The following is an 18,146-nucleotide window of genomic DNA, read 5'->3' as shown; positions in this document are numbered from 1 at the left end:
ATGACCTCATGGCTCCGGAACTCAATCCCTCTACCAATAAAGGCCAACACACCATAGGCCTTCTTCACAACCCTATCAACCTGGGTGGCAACTTTCAGGGATCTATGTACATGGACACCGAGATCCCTCTGCTCATCCACACTACCAAGAATTTTACCATTAGCCAAATATTCCGCATTCCTGTTATTCTTTCCAAAGTGAATCACCTCACACTTCTCCACATTAAACTCCATTTGCCACCTCTCAGCCCAGCTCTGCAGCTTATCTATGTCCCTCTGTAACCTGCAACATCCTTCCGCACTGTCTACAACTCCACCGACTTTAGTGTCGTCTGCAAATTTACTCACCCATCCTTCTGCGCCCTCCTCGAGGTCATTTATAAAAATGACAAACAGCAACGGCCCCAGAACAGATCCTTGTGGTATGCCATTCGTAACTGAACTCCATTCTGAACATTTCCCATCAACTACCACTCTCTGTCTTCTTTCAACTAGCCAATTTCTGATCCACATCTCTAAATCACCCTCAATCCCCAGCCTCCGTATTTTCTGCAATAGCCGACCGTGGGGAACCTTATCAAACGCTTTACTGAAATCCATATACACCACATCAACTGCTCTACCCTCGTCTACCTGTTCAGTCAGCTTCTCAAAGAACTCGATAAGGTTTGTGAGGCATGACCTACCCTTCACAAAACCATGCTGACTATCCCTAATCACATTATTCCTATCTAGATCATTATAAATCATATCTTTTATAATCCTCTCCAAGACTTTACCCACCACAGACGTTGGCTCACCGGCCTATAGTTACCGGGGTTATCTCTACTCCCCTTCTTGAACAAAGGGACCACATTTGCTATCCTCCAGTCCTCTGGCACTATTCCTGTAGCCAATGATGACCTCAAAGCCAAAGGCTCAGCAATCTCTTCCCTGGCTTCCCAGAGAATCCTAGGATAAATCCCATCAGGCCCCGTGGACTTATCTATTTTCACCTTGTCCAGAATTGCCAACACTTCTTCCCTACGCATCTCAATACCATCTATTCTAATAGCCTGGGTCTCAGCATTCTCCTCCACAATATTATCTTTTTCTTGAGTGAATACTGATGAAAAGTATTCATTTAGTATCTCGCTTATCTCCTCAGCCTCCACACACAACTTCCCACCACTGTCCTTGACTGGCCCTACTCTTACCCTAGTCATTCTTTTATTCCTGACATACCTATAGAAAGCTTTTGGGTTTTCCTTGATCCTACCTGCCAAAGACTTCTCATGTCCCCTCCTTGCTCATCTCAGCTCTCTCTTTAGATCCTTCCTCGCTTCCTTGTAACTATCAAGCGCCCAACAATACAACGGCGACTACACTTCAAAAGTATTTCATTGGTTAAATAGTGTTTTGGGAATCCTGTGGTCTGTGGAGTAGGACAGAGGTTTCAGCTCAACCCTTGAGCATACATTCTAGGCGGACCCACAGAATCCCTACAGTGCAGAAGGAAGCCATTTGGCCCATCGAGGCTCCACCGACCCTCCAAATGAAAACGCCAACTAGGCCCAATCTCCACTCCATCCCCATAGCCCCCATGCATTGGTCACCTTGTATTATTCCTTGTGTCTGAATAAAGCTTGTAGTTTTACAGTTGAAGTTGATGCTTTATTAGTATGAGTTTGTTCTCTCTCCAGATCTTATACTATGTTACATCTGAGCTGCCTGTCAGTGTCCTGCTCACCAGCTGCCGTTCTTGTGAAGACTGGCCTGACTTCCTGTTTGTCTATATATATATATATACACACACATCTCTGGTGCTCTCTCTAGTGGTTATTTAGTTGTAGTGTATTTACATTAACCGCTTGTGTATACATCCCCCCTTTTTTCTTTTTACGTATTTTCTGCAACTTTGTTGACGAAAATTGTACAAAACAGGTAGATAAAGGATGATATGTACAAGTTGTGATGATATTGATGATTATACAAAGCCAATTAATATTTATGAGTCCAATCTTTAAAAAAATTATGAGTCCAAACTTTATGAATTTCTTCAGTTGTGTTTTCTTTTCTGTTGTTGACGTGGTGATATTGATATTGTAATTTCTTTGTAAATGTCGTCAATGTTCTTGTTTTTAAGTTAGCAACAAATCATCACAAGGTGTTCAAATGGTCGAACCACTGATGTTGACTGACGTGGACTTTTTTCTGTGGTTGTGGTATCGATTTAGTGTGTCATCTGCCTTGAAAGCTGGTGTGCTTGTTTGTTCCGGAGCAAATGTGAATTTGTGAGATTTGTTATCATGCCATGGTGTGTTTGTAGTCTTGTCATTATTTTGGCGTGTGCTGTTGCATTGTCATTCATGTGCAGTGTTGTACCATGTTGTGCAGGTCGTTGTTTCATTGTTGTTGTTTCTGTCTTTGGTGTTTTCGTTGTTGTACTTGTTGTCGTTTTTGTTGTGCTTGTTGTTTCCATTTTTACTGTTTCCATTGTTGTTCATGTTGTTTTTGTCATGCTTGTTGTTGCTGTTGTTGTCTTTGTTATTCTTCTTGTTGTTGCTTTTGTTGTTGTTCTTGTAGTCTTTGTTGTTGCGCTTGTAGTTTTTGTTGTTCTTGTATTTCTTGTTGTTTTTGTTGTTGCTGTTGTTCTTGTTTCTGTTGTGCTTCTTGTGATTTTTGTTGTTCTTGTTGCGCTCAATGACTGTTCCGTGTGGATAATTTGAGTCATTCTCAAATTTATTGGTGTCAGTGTCCTTTGTGGTATCTGATGCTATATTGAGCGTTTCTTCTTGAGGATTGTGAGAATGATCAGATGTTGCATTGATCTTGCTGACATCAGTCATTCGTGGTGGATTTGATGTATCTTCTTTGCTTCCTTGGTGCTCCTCTTCTGGAGTCATTTCAGGTTCATTTGAATCATTTTTGGTTTCTTGGTGCTCTAATTCTGGAGTCAAAATCTTCAAGATTTCATTATTTTGTGGGTGGTTTGGAGTAGATGAGGTTTCAATTGATGTGGTCTCACTAGACTCATTAGTGGTTGTGCTTTGATTGTCAAGTTCTTTTGTACAGACGAGCTGAGATCTGTCAGACTCGCCGTGATCTTGCGCATCTTGTATGGGAACTGTGATTTCTTCGTCACTTGTCTCACATGCAGTGGGTAGACTTACATTGCCTTCTTGTTGATTATGTGAGCTTGGTAGACTTTCATAGTCTGCTTCTGGTTGCTCAGATAAGGTTGATAGACCTTAATGGTCTTGTTCATGCATGGATTTTGCTTTGGAGTTTTTAGTTACCTTCCATTTTGGAGTCTATCAACGAGCTCTCTGTGGCGGCTTGCATCGCTCTCTGTGTGGAGTCGTGAGTGTTCTCTCTGTGGAGTTGATCTGTGCTCTCTCAACGGAGTCGTAGAACAGTACAGCACAGAACAGGCCCTTCAGCCCTCGATGTTGTGCCGAGCCATGATCACCCTACTCAAACCCACGTATCCACGCTATACCCGTAACCCAACAACCCCCCCCCACCCCTTAACCCTACTTTTGAGGACACTACGGGCAATTTAGCATGGCCAGTCCACCTAACCCGCACACCTTTGGACTGTGGGAGGAAACTGGAGCACCCGGAGGAAACCCACGCACACACGGGGAGGATGTGCAGACTCCGCACAGACAGTGACCCAGCCGGGAATTGAACCTGGGACCCTGGAGCTGTGAAGCATTGACGCTAACCACCATGCTACCGTGCTGCCCCCAAAGTCGTTCAGTACTCGCTGTGTGGCGTAATTTTCTTCTTGGGTATGTGACAGGTTGCTGTCATCCAATGTAACAATGATCTGCCGTTGCATCATGGTATTGGATTCATCTACCATGAGTAGAGTCATGTTGAGCTTTTCAACCATGTCGCTGATGCTATGATCAGCATAGCCGAATAACTCAGCCATGTCTACATTGCATTTTTCGATAAACAAATCATCTTCATTGGTTTTGGATTTGTTATTGTGCTCTTCATGTTCAATGAACAAATCACCTTCTTTTGTTTCGGATTTGTCATTGTGCTCTTCACTTTGGGTGGTGCAAAGTGCTTGTTCCAGGGTGCTTCAAAAGTTATTTTCAACTGCTGGTAGAAGTTCAGGCAATGTTGTGCCTTTTGAGATTGAATCTTTTGGTTTTGTGCCTTTAAGAGTCTTGTTTGTGATTTTTGGCCATTTCCCCTTTAAGTGGGCATGGTCTGAGTCTTCTGACGTCATGACACTCATGATGTAAAGCGTAGGAATTGATTGCACATGCACATATCTATTTTTCTTTACTGTGCGCTTTTTCGTAAACTGCGCATGCGCTTCTTCGAGCTGTGTGCTCTTTTTGTCCAATTGCGCATGTGCAAACTGTGCTCTTTCTGTTCAACTGCGCATGTGCAAACTGTGTTCTTTCTGTTCAACTGCGCATGCGCGGCTTGCGCGTGCGCAGATCCATAGGCGAACAGTGTTCGATCTTCTTTTGGCTGCGCATGCGCGACTTGCGCATGCGCAGAACGATCTGCACCCAAAGCATCTTTTTTTCAATTGCACATGCGCGGCTGCGGTTTCTTGCGCATGTGCAGGCCCAGATTTGAGTCTTTTGTTCCCCGGGTAGTTTAAAATGTGCTCAGATGCCATTTTAACTTCTTCAGACCCATGGAAAAGAACTTTTTCACATTTTCTTCTTGTTAAAAACTGCACTTGTCAATTGCGATTTCCAGCGTTAAACCATTCTGTTCTGATAATGATTATTTGAGTTTTGCATCACTCATCCCCTGAGCAATTTGGTCTCCAAGCATTGAATGTCTTAAAGCAGCATTGTTACCGGTGTTACAGTGATCTTCAATTTTTTTGTTTTAATAAACAATTTTATTGAGGTAGTTTTTGGCTTTATAAACAGTTACAGACATCATCAGAAAGGAAGCAAAAAAGGCAAAAATGTGCAAACATCTACATACTTTCAATACTTCCACCGTAACATATTGCACAAGCCCGCTCCCCTCCCACCGGTACTACCCGCCATATTTTCCCTCCTACTCTACTCTACCCCCCCCCCCCCTCCCCCCACCCCCCTGCTGACGCTCACTCTCCCGCAAAGAAGTCAATAAATGGTTGCCACCTCCGGGTGAACCCCTGCACAGATCCCCTCAAGGCGAACTTAATTTTTTCCATCCCCAGGAAACTCGACATGTCCGCAAACCACCACTCAGTCTTCGGGGGCTTCGAGTCCCTCCACGCCAATAATATTCGTCGCCGGGCTATCAGGGAAGCAAAGGCCAACACATCGGCCTCTTTCTCCCCCTGGACGCCCGGGTCTTCCGAAACCCCAAAAATTGCCACCCCTGGACTCATCACCACCCTTGTTTTTAGCACCTGGGACATGACCCCCGCAAATCCCTCCCAGTACCCCCTCAGCTCAGGGCATGCCCAGAACATGTGAACATGGTTCGCTGGTCCTCCCGCGCACCTAGCGTATTTTTCCTCTATCCCGATAAATTTGCTCATCTGAGCCACCGTCATATGGGCCCGGTGAATGACCTTAAATTGGATCAGCCCGAGCCTAGCACATGTCGCGGTCGAGTTTACCCTACTCAGGGCCTCTGCCCACAGCCCCTCCTCCATTTCCCCGCCTATCTCCTTCTCCCATTTAAGTTTCAGTTCCTCTGTCTGGGACCCTTCCTCCCTCATGAGCACCTTATAAATACCCGAGACTCTACCCTCCCCTTCGTCCCTCCCAGAGACTATTCTGTCTAGGATCCCCATTGGCGGGAGGCGCGCGAAAGATGGGACCTGTCTACGAACAAAGTCCCGCAACTGTAGGTATCTAAAATCATTTCCCCTTACCAACCCAAATTTCTCCTCCAAGCTCCTCAAACTCGCGAAGCTCCCTTCCAGGAACATATCACCCACCCTTCCCGCCCCTGCTCATCTTCAATTTTTTTTTTTTTTTTTAAGTATTACTTCTAATTTCGTGTTGGCTTCACCTTTCAAGTAATTAAATCAGTTATAGATTTCTCGAGCTTCATGTCCTGCTAGTAGAACTGCTATTTTCATTTCTTCTGAAGCCATGCTCAACTCATTAGCTACAATATATAGTTTGAATGTTTGTTTATAAATTTTCCATCTATGACTTAAATTACCAGTTGTTTTCAGCTGCGATGGAGTTCCGAGTTTCATCGACTCAGCAAAGTCGTCCGTCCCCCCCCCCCCCCCCCCCCCCCGTACGAGTTTTCTTCTGTTTTCGATCTTTCTTTGTCTGCATCTTGTGTAACCTTGTGTAAGAGTTCTGAAGTTGCCTGGTACAATGTATTATTCCCTGTGTCTAAATAAAGCTTGTAGTCTTACAGTTGAAGTAGATGCTTTATTTGTATGAGTTTGTTCTCTCTCCAGCGCTTCTACTATGTTACACCTGAGCTGCCTGTCTGTGTCCTGCTCACCAGCTGCCGTTCCTGTGAAGAGTGGCCTGACTTCCTGTTTGTTTATGCATATATATATATACATATCTCTGGTGCTCCCTCTAGTGGTTACTTAGTTGTAGTGTATTTACATTAACCCCTTGCGTATATACAGTGATGCATATCACTATACACTTAACCCTTTGGACTGTGGAAGGAAACCGGAGCACCCGGAGCAGACCCACGACAGTGCAACGTGAAATAAGACATTCTCCCCCCCCCCCCCCCCCCCCCCCACTTTGGATTATATAATTGAACCAAATTTTTATCTATATGTTCATGTGAATGTTAAAGATTAAACTGCATTGTTTAATTACAAGTACGGAGCCCTCTCAGTGGCCTGTCCTCTGCCTCATCGCCAAAAGCAGATGAACTGGTCAGTCATCGCAGTGTTGTAAATGAAATTAAATGAAATGAAAATCGCTTATTGTCACAAGTAGGCTTCAAATGGGAAATTAACCGTGCTGCTGGCCTGCCTTGGTCTGCTTTAAAACCCAGTGATTTAGCCCTGTGCTAAACCAGCCCCTACTTATGCAGAATAGCTGCAAACAGTTACTGTACTTCAGAAAGTGCTATATAAATACAATCATTATTTATTCTATCTACAAGAGGATAACTCTGATTTGGGATTAACGATCAGCTAAAGCCACAGGAGCATTCAATCAGTTCATTGTAACTAGCATCATCCACTGGATGGCAGTCAATTCACAGAATTATCTCTTATGCTGCGTTACACACAAATCAGTCCATTGAGAACGCGCCCTCTACAGTGAACACACTGGTGTACAGATTATATGGCACAAAATATTTTCACCATATGAAGGAACCACAAAAAATAAGAACCAGCCAAGTCTTTTGTATATTTGAACCTCTCTTAATCCTTATTTAATTTCTGTCAACAGGTGGGTTATTTATCATTTCGGGCAATGTTTCCCATTCTTCCAATAAAGAACTCAGTTGATAAAGGTCAGGAATGATTGAACGAGTCAGATCTCTTTTCTCTGGAAAAGATGGTGTAGCCACCTAAGATGGACACTGGGCTAACAAGATGGAGAACTGCTAAGACTGCAGGGAAAAAGCAGTTTAGCCAAGACAAGCAGTCTGCAAAGACTGATTAGCATTTTGCACGCAGCAAAACTAGTTTCTGGCCAGGTGGAAGATCTCAAACCAAAGGTGTTAATAGCAAAACGCTTTGCATATTAATGAGGCAATCCAGATCTGGGCACACACAATGGCAACATTTGGGTTTGAATAGATACTTTAAGTGGATGTCCAAACAGAGCGGCACCAAAGGTATCCACCACAAGAGACCGCCCCCTCCATCGAGGAGAGACCCTCACATTGGGGGATTCGAAAGATATCGATTGGGAGCTGATCCAATCGATACCTGAAGGTAAAAGCCCGCCCCAAAAAGGCACGGACATTAGGGCCCACTATAAAGATAGACCCCCACACATGGTCCTGTCTGTTTTTGTGCTCCGGCTTTGACTTCGACCCAGAACTTCGACTTGTATCCTGACTCCAGCCGTTGAGCACCAGCCGCCGAACCGTAAGTGACAATACGACGCTCACTACGCGAACCAGCCCCACTAGACCCCCAGCGACCAGCACACTCTCTGAAGGTTACAGACCAAGATCGGAACGAAGACCTCGCTCCCTGACCTTGCCTGTTCCTGTTTAGTTAAGTATTCTGATCGCTTAGTTTAGTTGTAGCTTAGTCCCTTAGCGTGTGCATGCGTATTTATTATATTTGTAATAATAAATACTAATCGTTTGGAACTTACTAATCAGTGTATAGTTTTATTACTTTGAACCTGACCTTGGAATATTTGTGAGGTGTTTATACGACACCTGGCGACTCCCGAGCTGAAAATACACATATAGAGCCTAGCAGTGTTAAGCACACGGCCTTTAAACGGAGGCGTGTTAATACACTCCAATAAACGCGAATTACACTCAAGTAAAACGTGCAACAATGGGACAGCAGGGTGACCTGGCAGAGGTCTTTGGGATTGGGAAAGGGATTGACCAGGTAGTCATAGAGAAAATATTCCCAATCAATAGGGGCGACCAGGTGACATAAATATATGATAATGACTAATAAACCCATTTAGGAAAGTCAGGAGAGACTCCGTATCGAGAGAGTGGTTAGAATGCGGAACTCGCTACAATAGGGAATAGTTGAGGAAAAAAACATAGAAGCACTTATTCAGAAGTTAGGTAAGCATATGGTGAGAGTGGGGGTAGAAGTAAAGGATATTTGGATGGGAAAGCGGATGGGAATAATAATATTAATAATAATAATCTTTACTATTGTCACAAGTAGGCTTACAATAACACTGCAATGAAATTACTGTGAAAATCCCCTAGTCGCCTGTTCGGATACACAGAGGGAGAATTCAGAATTTTCAAATTACCTAACAAGCACATCTTCAGGGACTTGTGGGAGGAAACCGGAGCACGCTGAGTTAAACCCACGCAGACACGGGGAGAACGTGTAGGCTCCTCACAGTCACCCAAGCGGGAATCGAACCTGGGATCTTGACTGTGAGGAGCCTACACGTTCTCCCCATGTCTGCGTGGGTTAGCCACTGTGCTAGCCACTATGCTACCGTGCCGTCCACTGTGTGTAGATTGTGTGTAGCATAAACAGAGGCATGGCCAACAAAGACTGCTGGCTCAAATAACCTGTATCTGTGCTGTAATGTACTATGTAAACCAACCCATAATATATCCATTGCAAGCTGCATCTACAGTGAGCAGATTGATAAATATCATATTATACAACAGATGACACTCTTACAAGTGCAATTTGACTGTCAGAGAAAACCACAAATGAATTAATATACATTACGGTACCTCTTTTCCTTTTGATGTGAATAAACATGGATGGGCTGAATGACTCCATTTTGTACTGTATCATTCCCTGATTCTATAGCTTATCAGGTACATAGAACCATTGTAGTGTTTATATATTTTAATCCCCTTCGTCTGACATAAATTTGTACGAAATGCAAATTATTCATCATTACATGTAATGTCCTTCATTCTTCAAATGAAGTTATTTTTGTTTGTTCGCGGGATGTGTGAGTGGCTGGCTTGGCCACCATTTATTCCCCATCCCTTGAGAAGGTGTGGTGAGCCGCCTTCTTGAACTGCTGCACTCCATAGTGCTGGAAGTGAGGGAGTTCCAGGATTTCCAATAATCGTTTATTGTCACAAGTAGGCTTCAATGAAGTTACTGTGGAAAGCCCCTAGTCGCCACATTCCAGTGCCTGTTCGGGGAGGCCGGCATGGGAATTGAACCTGCGCTGCTGGTTCTGCATTACAAGCCAGCTGTTTAGCCCACTGGGCTAAACCAGCCCCTTTGACCCAGTGTAGGAAGGACAATGTAGTTCCAAGTCAAGAAGGGGTGTGACTTGGAGGGGAACTTGCAAGTCATATTCTACACAGTGATAGGCTCTCTCCTATACTGCCGTCAGCTTATGTTCGAGGGGATTTTGCCTTATATCATATGCATACGGGGTAATTTTACAAATCTATTCTCCTGGGCGTGGGCAGGGGAATCATAGAATCATAGAATTTACAGTGCAGAAGGAGGCCATTCAGCCCATCGAGTCTGCGCCGGTCCTTGGAAAGAGCACCCCACTTAAGCCCCACACATCCACCCTATCCCTTTTATCTCCACCTAACCTTTTTGGACACTAAGGGCAATTTTAGAATGGCTAATCCACCTAACCTGCACATCTTTTGACTGTGGGAGGAAACCGGAGCACCTGGAGGAAACCCACGCAGACACAGGGAGAACGTGCAGACTCCGTACAGACAGTGACCCAGCCGGGAATCGAACCTGGGACCCTGGAGCTGTGAAGCCACAGTGCTATCCACTATGCTACCGTGCTGCCCCCTGATGAGGGGAGAGTGGGGGGGGGGGGGGGGGGGGTTGCGGCTTTGTGATCAAGAGCACAGTTCAAAACACAAGCATGGAAAACATTCCCAACTGCACTTTTGGCAGACAAAGTTCCATTTTGGATGGTTAACTTCTAAAATGTTGGCGCATTTGTTCACAAAAACTTGCATTTAATATAAATAATATCCTAAGGTTCTTCAGGGGAGCCATTATCAAACAGATTTGAAACCCAGTCAGATAAGGCGATATTGAGCAGCTGCATAAAAGTTTGGTTGAAGAAGTAGGTTTTAAAGAGCCTCTTAAAGGGGTAGAGAGCGATAATGAAACAGAGGTTTAGTGAGGGCATTCCGAAGCTTAATATGTAGGCAGATGATGGAATGGTTGCCACTGGTGGAACGCTGTAAATCAGAGATGAGCAAGAGGCCAGAATTGAAGATACGGATTGGAATTTGTTGTCAAAACAATGGCAGGGATAATGGCACGTGCCATTAAAAATGGGAAAATAGAACAGGAACTATGAGCCACGTAAATGTGAATATTAAAAAGTTGCCAGTCAAGTAGCTACTAAATTAATGGCAATGCTACCTTACCCTTAAGAGAGCCCCAACCAGTCTTTCAGCACACACGTTTTAGACCATTAATCAATCACACCACTGAAAGTTGAGCCTGGTCATTATATGCAAAAGTACACTTTATAATGCTAATCAACCTCTCTCCATGGAAAACTAACTACTTCAAGCCATTGAGTCACTATTCACAGAAGGAAGAGATTTGGCCTATTAAGTCCACGCTGGGTCTCTGTAGAGCAATCCAATCAGTCCCGTTTCCTGGCTTTATTGCTTTCAACATTTAAAAAAAAAATTTTGAGTACCCAATTCATTTTTTTCCAATTAAGGGGCAATTTAGTGTGGCCAATCCAGTTACCCTACACATCTTTGGGTTGTGGGGGTGAAACCCACGCAAACACGGGGAGTACGTGCAAACTCCACACGGACAGTGACCCAGAGCCAGGATCGAACCTGGGATCTCAGCGGCGTGAGGCAGCAGTGCTAACCGTTGTGCCACAGTGCTGCCCCCCGCTTTCACCATTTTAAGCCTATATTCCCCCAACTTCCCATCTAATTTCCTTTTGAAACCAGCCATCGTCTCTGCTTTCACCACATCCCATAGGCTTTTCAGTGAGATTTTGGAAAAGCCAAATTTTAAATTTAATTTTATTTCTCTCTCTGCATTTAACATTAAATTCACACCTTTTAATTCACCTGCCGTCCTTCCTATAGATAGGATTTTAAAGATGGCGAGTGATCGGTGCTCGCCATCCTGAGAGTGGGCGCGTGACGTGCAACTGCTACCTCTCAGACTCCCACTTCCATTTAACGCTTACTTAAGCGTTGATTGGGGGTGGATGAGACTTCTGTCGGCTCTTGGAAGAATGTCCCGCCCGTGAGAGCTGTCAGCCAATCAAATTAACCGTCAGCTCTCCACCACGGCCAGGCACAACAATGCAGTGGCCAGAAGCAGTACTGCAACGCTCTGCCTGGAAACAAGTCCCAGAACTGTTGGAAAGCTAAGTCCTGGGGGCAGTAGGGTAGCATAGTGGCTACTATGGCTTCACAGGGCCAGGGTCCCAGGTTCGATTCCCGGCCTGGGTCACTGTCTGCGCGGAGTCTGCACGCTCTCCCCGTGTCTGTGTGGGTTTCCTCCCACAAGTCCTGAAAGACGTGCTCGTTAGGCAATTTGGACATTCTGAATTCTCCCTCTGTGACCCGAACAGGCACCGGAATGTGGCGACTAGGGGCTTTTCACAGTAACTTCATTGCAGTGTTAATGTAAGCATCCTTATGACAATAAAAATGTATATTAGGAGGGTGGGGACGCACTGGGGAGGCGATCGTGGTAATGGGAGGTACACCGGGTTGGGGGGTGGGGGTTCCTGGAGCAGCAACATCCTGGTGATGAGGGCACTCCAATTCTGAGGGGGTCTTCAGAGTTAGATACTATTCCCCCCCACCCCCACCCCCATCCCACATCCCACCTGAGATGGGAAAAGGTCTTTTTTTTGTCACTTTCCCACCCGATTTTGTTTTCGCCAGCCTACATATTGAGACGTGGCGGGATAAGGCACTTAAGTGGCCACCTAAGGGGCTTAATATGTGAAAGAGCCTGTTTCCTACCTGAAGCCCTGCCCGCCCAATCGTGAAATTGGGTTTGGAAAGATGGGCTGCTAGGGAGAGACCCAGCCTTTCAATTTTACCCTCCACCCCCACCTCAGAACCCACCTCGGGGAGCGTCAATTTTATTCTGCCCTCGATATTTATTTACCATCTCTTAAATCTCATTAGTGACTGACATACTCTACTGGTTGTCCTGTTTCAATCAGGTCCCAAGTGCCCTGCTCCCTTGCTGTGACATTATCAGCTGACATTTTCACTAACTTTGTGGGAAAATTCATTCAAAGATCGGATGATGCATCGTGTGGCAAAGTTCGAGGTTCGAGGGAGTAGATCTGAGAGCCACAATTTGCATTGCTGATGGAGCAAATTAGGGACAAAGGAACAGGAGCGGGTAACTGAGCTTCTCACGCCTGTTCCCCGCATTATGATCACTGTGGCTTCCACTTATTTTTCTTGTGACCTTGACAACGCGACCACAGATTCCATAGTAAATGAATTTGGACAAGAGCTGCTCATGAGAAATTATCAAAAGCTTTTGAGAAATCGAGGACAGTGAATTCCCGTCATTCGCGATCCCCTCTATCACAAATTAGTTTACCCCGTGAATCTGTTTGTGTATCCAATCGCGGTTCGCGCTCCCACAAGTTCACTCATCCATGATTTAGCATATGCAGTGCAGGAGACATGAGGCTAAATTGCTTAATTTTAACTACACACAGAAGTGTAAGTGCACCAATGACTCTGGCTTTATGAGACATAATAATGATCTTTATTGTCACAAGTAGGCTTACATGAACACTGTAATGAAGTTACTGTGAAAAGCCCTAAGTCGCCACATTCCGGCACCTGTTCGGGTACACTGAGGGAGAATTCAGAATGTCCTGTGATGATAGACTCATTGAATTTACAGTGCAGAAGGAGGCCATTCGGCCCATCAAGTCTGCACCAGCTCTTGGAAAGAGCACACTACCTAAGCCCGCACCTCCACCCTATCCAGTAACCCCACCCAACCTTTTTGGACACGAAGGGTAATTTAGTATGGCCAATCCACCTAACCTGCACATCTTTGGACTGTGGAAGGAAACTGGAGCACCCGGAGGAAACCCACGCAGACTCGGGGAGAAGATGCAGACTCCGCACTGACAGTGACCCAAGCCGGGAATCGAACCTGGGACCGTGTCGCCGTGAAACAACTGTGCTAGGCACTATGCTACCGTGCCACCAACACCATCTACTATTTACTGCCAATGCAGTAGTGCCAAGCAATTGCCAACACTTTCTGTCGGTTTGTCAGAATTCTAGTTCTTGATGTTTTTCACTCGCCAACTGATATGACCATCAATTCACTCGAGACACGATAGGAAGTAAACTGTGGCTTTAATAGACTTACAACTGAGCCTGCCTGCGACCAGAAGAACTGAGGGCAGACTCACAAGGCTGCAGCACTTTATACTTCCGGTAGTAGGAGGGGCCATGGGTGGAGCCGTGTACAAGCTCCTCATCTCCCCCTGTGGGCAGAGCTGCGCAACGGCTCACAGACAGAGCCCACAAGGACACAATGCTATACAGTGTGAACGCAATACTATACAGTGTGAATTACATGATGTACATTCACCACACCAACTAATGACCATTGAACTATTTTAGCTACAAAGATACCTTTTTAAACAAAGGCAGAACATGCCACAGAGAAATCCATATCATGCAACCAGTGTCTCTACACGAGAGAAGACTGACGGGAGGATGAAGCTGTTCTATGCCAGCAATGTGAAACAGGCTCCCAGAGAATTAGTCATCGATTTTTCACCATGCCAATTCTTATTTTGCACCAACTTGGGTGATTTGCCAAGATTTTTAATTTCACACCAAATGAAAGCAGCAGAAGGCAGGATTTGCCCCCAAGGGCTTCGGGGTCACATGAGGGTCAGAAGCCCTCACTAAGTGGAGAACAGTCACCTGGCTGTGATTTTTCCCAAAGTGGCACATTAATGGCCAAAAGACGGTTGAGCGAGCTCTTGAGTCTGACTCTAAAAATGCCCAATCTCATTCAGGGGTCAATAAACACTGGCTACTGGCACGGCCCAATGGAGACAAGCTAACATCTGCGGCATATCCAATAAAGGTCAGCCAGAAAACTCCAGGCCATTCTGTTTCCTGTATATTTCCACTGGGGATACGTTAGCGTTATGTTTATATTATGAGACTAATAATCCAGAATCATGGGTGCAATTTAAAGAGGCAGAGAGTAGATCTGATGACTGCTATCAAAACTGGCAACCCCTGCCCCGACGATCCGATTTCCTGGAGCCCCAAGGAAATCAAGTCCCTGACTTAATGTTGCTGGGACTGCTGGCTCCATGGGGGTCAGTTAGTTTCAGGGCTTGCCCCAGTCGGGTGGATATCCTGCTCTTGGAACTCTCCATTACTGGCAGTGCCATTGGGAGTCATGGCTGCTGTCGGTATTGCACTTGGGTCTTCACCAGGGACCATCCCGGGATCCCTGGACAAAGGTAGGTGACAGTGGGATGGGAGTGACAGAGAGGGGGCTGCCTGTGAAGGGGGCGAGGGCTGGAGGTCAATGCAAGGGGATAGCCTTCAGCAGACCCGTCTCCTGCCCAATGGGCACGCGTCCCTTGATCAGGCACTGAGGAACCCAGCCCCCCACTGCCCACTGCCCCTCCAAAGGCCACAACGTGCTCTCCCACGTGGAGAGCCCTCGCATGTCACTGGTTAGTGGGAAGACCGGCTGCAAGCCTTCCCATCAGGAGGAGGGGTGGCAGCGGGGTCCCCGCCCCAGACCCTCCTGTCAGATCAGACATCACCCACCCAGCCTCAGAATTCGGATCCCCTCGGGGGGGGGGGGGGGGGGGGGGGGGGGGGGGGGGGTTAAACATTTACCCACGAATACAAATCCCACCGCTGCAACTGAATAAATTCCTTTCAGTCAATGAAATAAATGTGAAATATAGCAATGGGGTCCATAAAGCCTCCAGACTGGAGATCATGCTCTGTGAGTGTGGGAGCGGCTGCAATGGGGTCCATAAAGCCCCCAGACTGGAGATCATGCTCTGTGAGTGTGGGAGCGGCTGCATTTTCACAAGCTCCGGCTCTGCTCCTCCCGTAATCCCGTATCTGATACCAAGTGCCCATTTCACATTTGTCTTTTCTTACGCAATGTCCCTGCTGAGATAAGTTGCAGAAAATCCTTGTTTTTACCGTGCCAATTAGAGTGGGCTGGGGTGGGGCCCCGCTTGCAATGGCCTCGGTGCTGGTGAGCGGGCTTTTGCCTGGGTGGGGCCGTGTGCATCTGGATGATGGCCGTCATTGAGAATGTTGCTCTGCATGAAGACCCCAGCTCTGCGGTGCAGGTCTTTCGAGCTCACTCTGACGATTTGCGAGGTATCCCTGGGAGAATGGCGGAGGTATATAAACGAGTGGCTCCTTGCATTCGGAAGAGCACTTTCCCTGGTAAGGGCCCGCCTTTGAGGTGTTAAGATCCTGCTGCATGGCGTGTCATTTATCCTGACGGGTTCAAGAGGTAGGGGCCGGACAAGGTGTGTCCATGGGCCCTCTCCCTGGAGAGAAGTGGAAGGCGAGTTCCCGACTGACCTTGAAAGATTGGCTGCCAAGCTTTAGTGATCCTGATCTGGAGGTTGGGTGCATCAGGTTCGACGGAGCACAAAGTATCTGATCTACGAGGCCTGTGAGACTGGGTGGAATAACCCTCACGAGGCCCACAGAGATACCCTAATCTATCTTCCCGTGGGACTAGTGGAAGACAGGTTTCAAACTAGTGGGCGGAGGCCCTCCCAGCTGGGGCAGGGGCCCTCCCAGCTGGGGCTCGATGCCGGGATATGTAAAGGCCGGCCTGGACAAAGAGCACCATTCTGGTAGTCCTGGCTTATTGTGTCTGCGCTTTCTATGACGAAAATAAACTCACATTTACTTAACTACAAGGGGCTCCTGGGTCTTCATATTGCTTCTTAGGTGCACCAGGGCCTGGGGTTGAGCTGATGCCTATAGTTTGGTTGACCTCCTGTTGCCCCCCCCTCGCCCACCGGAACTCCCCATTGTAGCGAGCGATCGGAACGCCATTAAAAAATGGCGTCCCGATCGCCGAGGCCCCGAAAAGAATCCATGACCTCCCCCCCAATCCTCAACATGGGTCCTCCACCCCCCCAAGCCCCGGCACCCCCCAACATCCACACCAGGCAACCCTGGCCCAAATGCGCATGTGCATAAAATGGCAGCTTGGCACTGCCAACCCCAGTCCTTTGACACGCTACTTACTTAAGTAGAGGTACATATCATTAACCATTAACACTGATCTCTTAATGTGGCATTATCAGCACCCTTCTTAGTCATTTTCACCACCATTTACATTCCCTTTGGCTTATTGTCCACAACATCTTTGTCAGTCTTTACCTATCGTTGGCCCTCTATCCAGCCCCACTGCTCCACACCCGCCCTCCCAACGCGCCCCCCTACCCCCACAACAGTATAAATCTGATCCTATTTCCAGTTCTCTTCAGCTTTGACAAAGAGTCATGCAGACTTGAAACGTTATCCCCCTTCTCTCTCCACAGATGCTGCCAGCCCTGTTGAGATTGTCCAGTATTTTATGTTTTTGTTTCAGATTCCAGTATCTCGCGTAATTTGCTTTTATCTTTATGGCCAGCCCATGTTTTTGCTAAGGGGCGACCACATTGGTGTGTCACCAACTTTCCTTGGCTGGCTAGGGGAACAATGTGCCCTAGCGCCTCCCCGCCTTCCACAACACCCTCCACCCCCTCCATGAAATTCAATCCATTATATCCTCTGCACAGTCAATATATCATTCAGATTTGGTGGCCACATCTGAACTTTGAACTCCAAGTGGGGTCCGAGAAAGATTGTGTTCAACTGAGGCATCGATATTTCAGTTTTGTAATCAAATCTACGTGGGATAAAGCCCAAAATTGCATTAGGCCTTTTGCCCTTTTCCTACCTGTGCACTGGCTCTTAATGATGACGTACCTACACGTCCAATTTTCTTTGCTTCCCCACAGTTCCAAATCTCTCACCATTAAAACAATATTCTGATTTTCCCCTCTTGGATCCGAAGTGCATGTCCTCATACATGCCCACACTGAATGCTATCTGTCATACGTTTTCCTCCTGGTAACTTCCTGCTCCAATCTACAAAACGTTTTGGGGCTTTCTAATTTGGCATCTGCAAATAGGAGTATACAGCCCTCTATTCCTTCACCCAACTCAGATACATTGTGAAAGGATGAGTCTCCAGTACAGGTGCCTGGGGAATAGAAACATAGAAAATAGGAGCAGGAACCTGCTCCATTGTTCATTATGGTCATGGCTGATCATCCAACTCAGTAATCTGTCCCTCTTTCCCCCCCCCCCCCCCCCATATCCTTTGATCCCTTTAGCCCCAAGAGATAGACCTACCTCCTTCTTGAAAACATGCAATGTTTTAACCTCAACTGCTTTCTGTGGTAGAGAATTCCACAGGCTCACCGCTTCCTAGCTGAAGAAATTTCCCCTCATCTCAGTCCTAAATGGTCCACCTCGTATCATAGAACATAGAACATAGAACAGTACAGCACAGAACAGGCC

General features: G+C 46.4%; 1 protein-coding gene across 5 annotated transcripts in view; it reads right to left on the bottom strand.

The window, feature by feature from the left end:
- Positions 1–18,146, bottom strand: part of LOC119974644 — an 86,898-nt gene that overhangs the window by 9,395 nt on the left and 59,357 nt on the right. The window lies entirely within an intron of this gene.

This window comes from Scyliorhinus canicula, chromosome 12, assembly GCF_902713615.1.
Source record: "Scyliorhinus canicula chromosome 12, sScyCan1.1, whole genome shotgun sequence".
Classification (NCBI taxonomy): Eukaryota; Metazoa; Chordata; class Chondrichthyes; order Carcharhiniformes; family Scyliorhinidae; genus Scyliorhinus; species Scyliorhinus canicula.
This window is presented reverse-complemented; position numbering and strand designations above follow the sequence as displayed.